The 8,499-nt window shown below is 37.1% G+C and overlaps 1 pseudogene; it reads right to left on the bottom strand.

Moving 5' to 3' along the window:
* Positions 1–2,144: 2,144 nt before the first annotated feature.
* On the bottom strand, positions 2,145–3,992 carry LOC143386800 (V-type proton ATPase 116 kDa subunit a 2 pseudogene; annotated as a pseudogene).
* Positions 3,993–8,499: the final 4,507 nt, after the last annotated feature.

Here is an 8,499-nt window from a genome sequence, read left to right on the forward strand (position 1 = left end):
ATTTGACCAAATTTATTCTGCAATTCCTTCCTTTCCCCTTCTATACTTTCTGCCCCTCAGTTGCATTTTCCTACTCCACTGAGATCTCCCCATTTTTATAATTGAATCTCTCCTCCCCATTTTTTAACTTATTTTGCTCTAGCTTCTGCATGTGAGAGAAAACATTCAATCTTTGACTTTCAGAGTATGACTTATTTCGCTTAGCATGATGTTCCCTAGTTCCATCATCTATAAGAAAATGCTACAATTTCATTTTTCTCTATAGTTGAGTAAAACTCCATTGTGTGTATATACCACATTTTCTTTATCCATTCATCTACTGATAGGTATCTGGTCTGCTTAAACATCTTGGTTATTATGAATAATGTTGCTATAAACATTGGTATGCATGTATCATTAGAATATGTGACTTTAATTTATTTTGATAAATACCAAGGAAACTGGGAAAATTGGGTTGTATTGTGGTAGCTTCCTAGTTTTTTGAGGAATCTTCATTGTGATTTCCGAAGTGCTTATATTAATTTTTAGTCCACTAACAACATATGAGTGTCCTCCACATTCTTAACAGCATTTATAATTACTCATATTCTTTGCATTTGACATTTTACCTAGAGTGAGATGAAATCTGAATGTAGTTGTGATTTACTTTTCCTTGATTGGTAAAAACGTTGAACATTTTTTTGTGTGTGTATTTTTGGCCATTTGTATTTCTTCTTTTGAGAAATGTCTGTTTAGTTCTTTTGCCCATTTATTGATTGTGGGATTTCTCTTCATGTTCTTAATTGTTTTCTCTGCTGTGCAGAAGCTTTACCAATTTGACGGAATACCAACTATTGATTCTTGGTTTTATTTTTTGAGATTTTGGGAGGGGTCTTGTTAAGGAATTTGGAAGCTGAACCAATATGTTTTAGTATTGAACCTATGTTTTCTTTAAGCATTTGCAGGGATCCTGGTCTATTTCCTAGATTTTTTATTCATCTTTTTGTGCAGGGTGAGAGAGAGGGATCTAACTTCATTTTTTTACATATGAATATCCAGTTTTCTTAACAACATTTGTTAAAAAGCCTATGTTCAATGTTACTTTTTGACACCTTTGTTGAATATTAGATGACTGTATCTATGTGAGTTTGTCTATGTGTATTCTATACTATTCCATTGGAATTCATGCCTATTTTGATGATTATATATATATATATATATATATATATATATATATATATATATATATACACACACACACACACACACACACACACACACATTTAACTATCGCTCTGTAGTATAATTGATGGTGGCTGGGGACTGTGAATTGTAAAGTAACAACTTTCCTCTGCAGGGGCTTATGTGTAGTGGCTGTATCAAAGGAATTGTTGGCTATTTGCAATTGTAGGGCCTGTGAATGCAGAATCCTATATTCTGATCTATAGTACAGAAATGTCCACCCTGGCTGGTGCATTTCCTCACAATTCTACCCATTCTCATGACTGAGATAGAAAGTCAGTGGCTTGTTTTCACCTAATCTCCTCCTGATACTATAGGGAGTACTGGTTTAGAGTTAGCAATTACCAGGAGTGATTTGCTCTTGGGTAAGCTCAACCCCACTCTCCTTTACTGTGATGATGGGGTAGGTATTTGGGTAACCTTCAGCTAAAAGTAATTCTTCTATAGTTTCATTCTAGTTGAATTATTGAGACCACCTGTTTAAAAGTTATTCCTTATGGTTTCATTTTTTACTATCTGAAGGTGGAAAGAAACTATATATATTTATTTATTTATTGACATAATAAACTCTGTATCTTTTAAAATAAGGTTTAAAAGGAATCAAGTATCTAGAACCATTTTCAATTAGCCTTCCAAAATTGGCTTCTTTCCCCCAATCCTGTATTTAGAAACAAATAACTTTAGTATAATATTTGGCATGACCTTACACTTGCTTGTAATAAAAACCAAAAAATTATGTATCTGAAATTGATAAGTGTTACAAAATATTTAACATATGAAGAAGAGGTATATCTTACAGAATTATTTGGCTACATCATAAGGTAATCAATGAAGACAGAACTTTTCCTATCATAAATTTGACATATTTGAAATTCTGCATGATATTCTCCATAATTCTGAAAGCATTGGTTACAGCAATATGATCATGCCATGTTGTCACTGCCACTCAACTTCCATGAAATTAGACTGAATGAGAAAGGAACAAATTTGGTGCCTGCACCAACGTAGAATTTGTTCTGAAATTCTACCCAGTGGAGACATATGGTATGAAGAAATGCAGAAAGCCCTTCCATGATCAAGAGGATGAAAATAGAATCAAAACTGCAAAGAGAGCAATCACTGGGAGCAGTGCAAGACACGGTAGATGGTGTACACTTGTAGGCCCACACGCATCAGCATGGCCCACAGGACATCAGAGAGCAGTGCATGAGTACTGAGTGCCCAGAGCCACAGGTAGGGTGCAGTGTTGGACATGAAGCTAAGAGAGTACTCAATGGAGTGAATTACTTGTGTTAATAGTATTTCTCCAAAATGAAACTCTTTGCATGGCATTTCTCTGCATCCATCTTCCATTTGGTTATTTCTCTCTTCTATATCCTGGTTTCCCAGCAGAGAAACAACTTCCTCACTATTTTTCCTTACAAGTGTGTAACCAACTCTGCACATTGTGTAGCCACAACAAGAAAACTGGTTTTCCCAAGAAGACAGTACTGTGACAAGCAGCAGAACTTTCTGGACCTGCTCCTGCCTTGGGTAAAGGCCACTTGATCCACTTGCTGGGAATATGAACAAGTTGATGAACTCAATCAGAATGCTGGGAGCTTCGTTGTAAGTTACTGCCAGAAACATGAGCCACTTATAGACAGTCATAAAGATGAGGTATCACAGACATTTTCATTTTGAAAGAATTTAGGAAAGTGAGGTGATTGTTTGCTATGTTCCAAATTGGAACATAAACAAATCCAAGAAGCAAAAGATCACCTCAACAGGGAGATAGAGAATATATCTATCTATCTACCTATCTATCTCTCTATATCAAGTGAGGTGATTGTTTGCTATGTTCCAAATTGGGTCAATCCCCAAAGGATAAGAGTGTCGGAAAACTCCAGGAATGGCTCAGTCCAACTGCAGCACCCTATTGTGCCTCAGGACACCGTCGTTCCACAGAGCCATCTTCTCAGGCTCCTGCTGAGTGTGACTGGATCTGCACATGGCAGACACATTCCACTGAGAGCCAAAGATGTTCAGTGACTTGGAGAAGCAGTCATTGTAGATGAGGCCTGTGTACACTTAGAACAGTCCCATGAGCAGAAAGATGTATCGGCCATTGAGAAACATCCTCAAGATGTCCTGCAACTGGTTCAGTCCAGGATGATTTTCATTTATTACCAATAAGAGGGCAAATAAGAACATCACAAAGCTGAGGCCAAGGTCTCCGAACACCACTGCAAACAAAACTGGGAATGTGATGTTGGAAAAGAGCTGGATTCACTTCCCTGTAGCTCCCAATGCCATAAGCATCCATGATGCTCTGAAATACCTGGATGAATCTGTTGGTCCATATTAGGGTTGAGGGTGTTTCTTTTGTGGGGATTGTATTCATAAATGAGGAGATGGTATCCCTGCTCTCTCCCAAGCCCTCCTCTAGCACCCTGCGCAGGTCAAGCAGATCACCCTCAGGGCAACAGACCTTGGGGATGAGGCACTTGTCAGTCCAAGCTGGACATGTTCAGCATGTGGTAAATGGCTTTCATTTTCTTCACCTGGATTATGTGGCTGTTCACTGGCTCAGCAGCTTTACACAGCACTTGCCTTAAATAATCTTCAGTTTTGTGAAGCACAGTGTAGAGATCCTGGATCCCAGTATTCAACCCCTTCTGAATCTCCTTTCACTTCTCAACAGTGTTTGAATAGGAGTAGATATGGCAGTAGTAATACTCACATACCTTCCTGACCTTGTGGCCAATCTGCACTCTCCAAAAGGATATCAAAAAGATGGAAGGTCAGAGGGAGGCAGCAGTCTGTGTTGCTCCGTGATCCAGATCTCACCTAGTCAGAATACTGCATCTCTGAGAGTGTTAGAAGACCCCTACACAGCTGATTTCCACAGAAATCACCAGCAGCTGTGACTCTGCACAGGGCTGGGCCTCAGCTTTCAAGTAGGACTCCTGACTCCTGCCTCCCCAAACCCAAAGCCTGAAGTTCTATCCCATTTAGGGCTGGTTGGCACCTTAGCAGAATCACCTATCAGCACCTTTGCAGAACTCTTAGACTTTGCTCACCTCCCATGGAGGTCACTCAGCTACTACCTACCCACAGAACAATGTCATCACCCGCTCCCCCCACCTTACCAGACACCCCAGCCGGTGCTGGAAGCAGACTGCCTCCACCTTGGCTCAACATTCTCACCATATTAGGTGGGGGCAGCTCCCAGATCAGATCTCCAGCAGCCAGGTACCAGGTTTGCAACCTCCCCCTTTCCCCAGCGGTGGTAACCCAACACAGTAGCTGCTCAACACAGGTGTGCAGTGTGACCAGGGAGCCACCCCCGAAGCACCGGTGTGATAAGTTCCCCAATTGGGAACTGCTAAGGGAGAGGGAGATGGGGCTCATGTTTGGAGCCTAACAGAGAGACCAGGACCTGGGAAATCTCCAGGCAAGATAGGGAGATAGTACTGGGCACCCCAGACATATCAGTGGTCCCAGAAAGAGACCCGTGAGGTGCAGTCTCCCTGCAGGGTCTGGCAGGTGGCACTCCCTGTTTTCAGGTGCCCTACACCAGGACAAATCTTCCCACCCTGGTTACCTACAACACCCTGAGGGCAGAGAAACCAGTTTACAATAGACAACGCCACCTATTGGATGAGAAGAGAAGTATGAAAGATACACATCTCTAAAACTAGCAAGAACTCTGGTTTTTTTCTTGGAATATTTGTTTCTCTTTCTCTTCTACTCCTCTATCCTCTGGCCCTCACATTCCCAATATATGTGAAACCAAGAACTTTGCATGAAATAGGATTTTGAAGACTGAGCCACCTGAATAATATAATATAGAAGTGTTGTATATGCCCTTTTTTCTTCTTTCATTTTTTCTTTTCCCCTCCAAATTTTACTATTTTAACATCCTGTATTTTTCTAAATACATATGTGTGTTTGTTTTATGTACTCTGTCTTCCCATGTACTTGTCTACCCTAAATTACTTCCTTTCTATTCTCTGGCTACTAACCCTCTTCCTTAGATTTCTTTCACACTTCCTAAGATATATTAACTTTATATCATCTCATCCTATTTCCTCAGCATATCATCCTACACCACACCCTCAGTTCAATGTCCACCTTCAGAAACTTTAAATCTTTTTACAAAATTACTGATTATATTTTAGATAATAATTGAATACAACATTTCTGTACATTGAGACTAAACTGTAAATGTCTTAACAACAACAAATTGTACATAAGTGGTATATTGTTGAAATTAGGATCTGTTAACATTGTCTCTCCCTACAAAGGTGACATCTTAGAACCCTATAAGAGCACTACAAACCTGATAATAAACAGCAATAATACTCCAGACTCACAGAGCTGGAAAGGAACACACACAAGCAACATGAAAAGACAAGGGAAGAAAGGGTCCTAAACAAATCAAGACACCACACATGATTAGAATAATTGGCAGCCATAGAAGAAGGAATTACAGAGAAGGAGTTCAGGATGTACATGTTTAAAATGTTTTGTGAACTCCAGGAAGATAAAATAGAGAAAATACAGGCAGTGAAAGATCATTTTGACAATGAGCTACATAAACAAATCCAAGAAGCAAAAGATCACCTCAACAGGGAGATAGAGAATATATCTATCTATCTACCTATCTATCTATCTATATCAATCTATATCTATATCTATATCTATATCTATCTATATATCTATATCTATCTATATATCTATATCTATATATATATATATATATATATATATATATATATATATATATGTATAGGTTGCAGAATCACATTGATCATGCAGTTATATATATATATATATATATATATATATATATATATATATATATATATATATATACACACACACACACACATAGTAATAATAATGTCTAAAAGCTGAGAAAGAAAGAAACCAGATTACAAATAGGGGGAAACCAATTAGGGTAACAGCAGATTTTTTAACACAGACTCTGAAAGTTAGAAGATCCTGGAACAACATATATCAAGCTCTGAAAGATAATGGGTGCCAACCAAGAATTTTGTATCCAGCAAAATTAAGCTTTAGATTTGAAGATGAAATAAAAACCTCCCATGACAAACAAAAGTTAAAATAATTTTATAGCTAGAAAACGGACACTACAAAACATCCTTGGAAAATATCCCACGAAGAACAACAAAAAACAACAGTAAAAATCAACAGAGGGAGGAAGTACCCTAAAGGAAAAACTAATCAAAGAGGAAAACCAAGTCAAGTTAAATAACAAAAATAAACAAATATGGCTGGAAATACAAACCATGTCTCAATAGTAACCCTGAATATTAATGGCTTAAACTCACCAATAAAGAGACATAGGCTAGCAGATTGGATTTTTTAAAAAAGACCCCAAAATATGCTTTCTCTAGGAGACTCATCTGATAGGAACAGATATACACACACTGAAGGTGAAAGGTTGGGAAAAATTATATCACTCATATGGACTGCAGAAGCAAGCAGGGGGTTCCATACTCACATAAAATAAAGCAGACTTCAAGCCAAAGTTAATCAAAAAGGATGAAGATAGACATTACATACTGCTCAAGAGAACTATACACCTACAAGACATAACAATCATAAATTGCCCCAAACAATGGTGCAGCTATGTTCATCATACAAGCTCTTCTCAAGTGCAAGAGTCAAATTGACCACAACACAATAATCTTGGATGACTTTAACACATCGCTCTCACCACTGGAGAGATCTTCCAAACAAAAGTCAAATAAAGAAACTACAGAGCTCAATAACACAATTAATAACTTAGACTTAACTGACATATATAAAATATATCAACTAGCATCAAGCAGATACACTTTCTTCTCAGCAGCACATGGATCCTTCTCAAAAATAGACCATATACTGTGCCATAGGGAAACTCTTAGCAAATACAAAAAGTAGGGATATTACCATGCATTTTATCAGGTCATAATGGAAAAAAATTATAAATCAATGACAAAATAAAGAATAAAAATTTCTGCAACACATGGAGACTGAACAATATGGTACTGAATAAACAATGGGTTACATAAGACATTAAGGAGGAGATTAAAAATTCTTAGAGGTAAATGAGAACACAGACACAATATATCAAAATCTCTGCAACACTATGAAAGCAGTACTAAGAGGAAAGCTCATTGCATGGAGTTCATTCCTTTAAAGAAGAAAAAAATCAACAATTAAATGAACTCAGGCTACATCTCAAAGCCCTAGAGAAAGAAGAACAAACCAGCAGCAAAAGCAGTAGAAGTCAAGAAATATTTAAAATTACAGTTGAAATCAATTATATCAAAACAAAAGAAAAAAACTGAAAAAAAATTGACAAACAAAAAGTTGATTCTTTGAAAAAATAAATAAAATTGACAGACCCTTAGCCACCCTAATGAAGAGGAGAGAGAACTCAAATTACCAGCATACATGATGAAAGAGGTAATATCACAACAGACACTACAGAAATACTGAAGATAATTAGAATTTTGAAACTTTATACTCCAATAAAATTGAAGACATTGAAGGCATCAATAAATTCCTTAAGATTTATGATCTGCCCAGATTGAATCAGGAAGATATTCACAACTTAAACAGACCAATATCAAGTGAGGAAGTAGAAGAAGCCATAGAATTCTAAAAAAAAAAAAAAAAACAAAAACTCAGGCCCGGATGGATACACAGCTGAGTTCTACATGACCTGCAAAGAAGAACTAATACCAATACACTTCAATTTATTTAAGGAAATAGAAAAACAGGCAGTACTTCCAAACTCATTCTATGAAGCCAATATCACCCTGATTCCAAAACCATGAAAGACACACGAAAGAAAGAAAATTTCAGACCAACATCTCTAATGAACATAGATACAAAAGTTCTCAATAAAATTCTGGAAAATCGAAGACAAAAGCATATCAAAAATATTGTGTAACATGATAAAGTGGAATTCAAATCAAGGATGTAAGGTTGGTTCAACATACAGATACCAATAAATGTAATTCATCACATCAATAGACTTAAGATAAGAATCATATGATCATCTGATAGATGCATAAAAAGCATTTGACAAAATACAGCACCCATTTATGTTCAAAACATTAGAAAAAACAGGGATAACAGGAACATATCTCAACATTGAATAGGCTATCTACACTAAGCCTCAGGCCAACATCATTCTAAACAGAGAAAAACTGAAGGCATTCCTTGTAAAATCTGGAACAAGACAAGGATGTCCTCTTTCACCACTTCTATTCAACA

Source organism: Callospermophilus lateralis, unplaced genomic scaffold, assembly GCF_048772815.1.
Source record: "Callospermophilus lateralis isolate mCalLat2 unplaced genomic scaffold, mCalLat2.hap1 Scaffold_847, whole genome shotgun sequence".
Lineage (NCBI taxonomy): Eukaryota > Metazoa > Chordata > Mammalia > Rodentia > Sciuridae > Callospermophilus > Callospermophilus lateralis.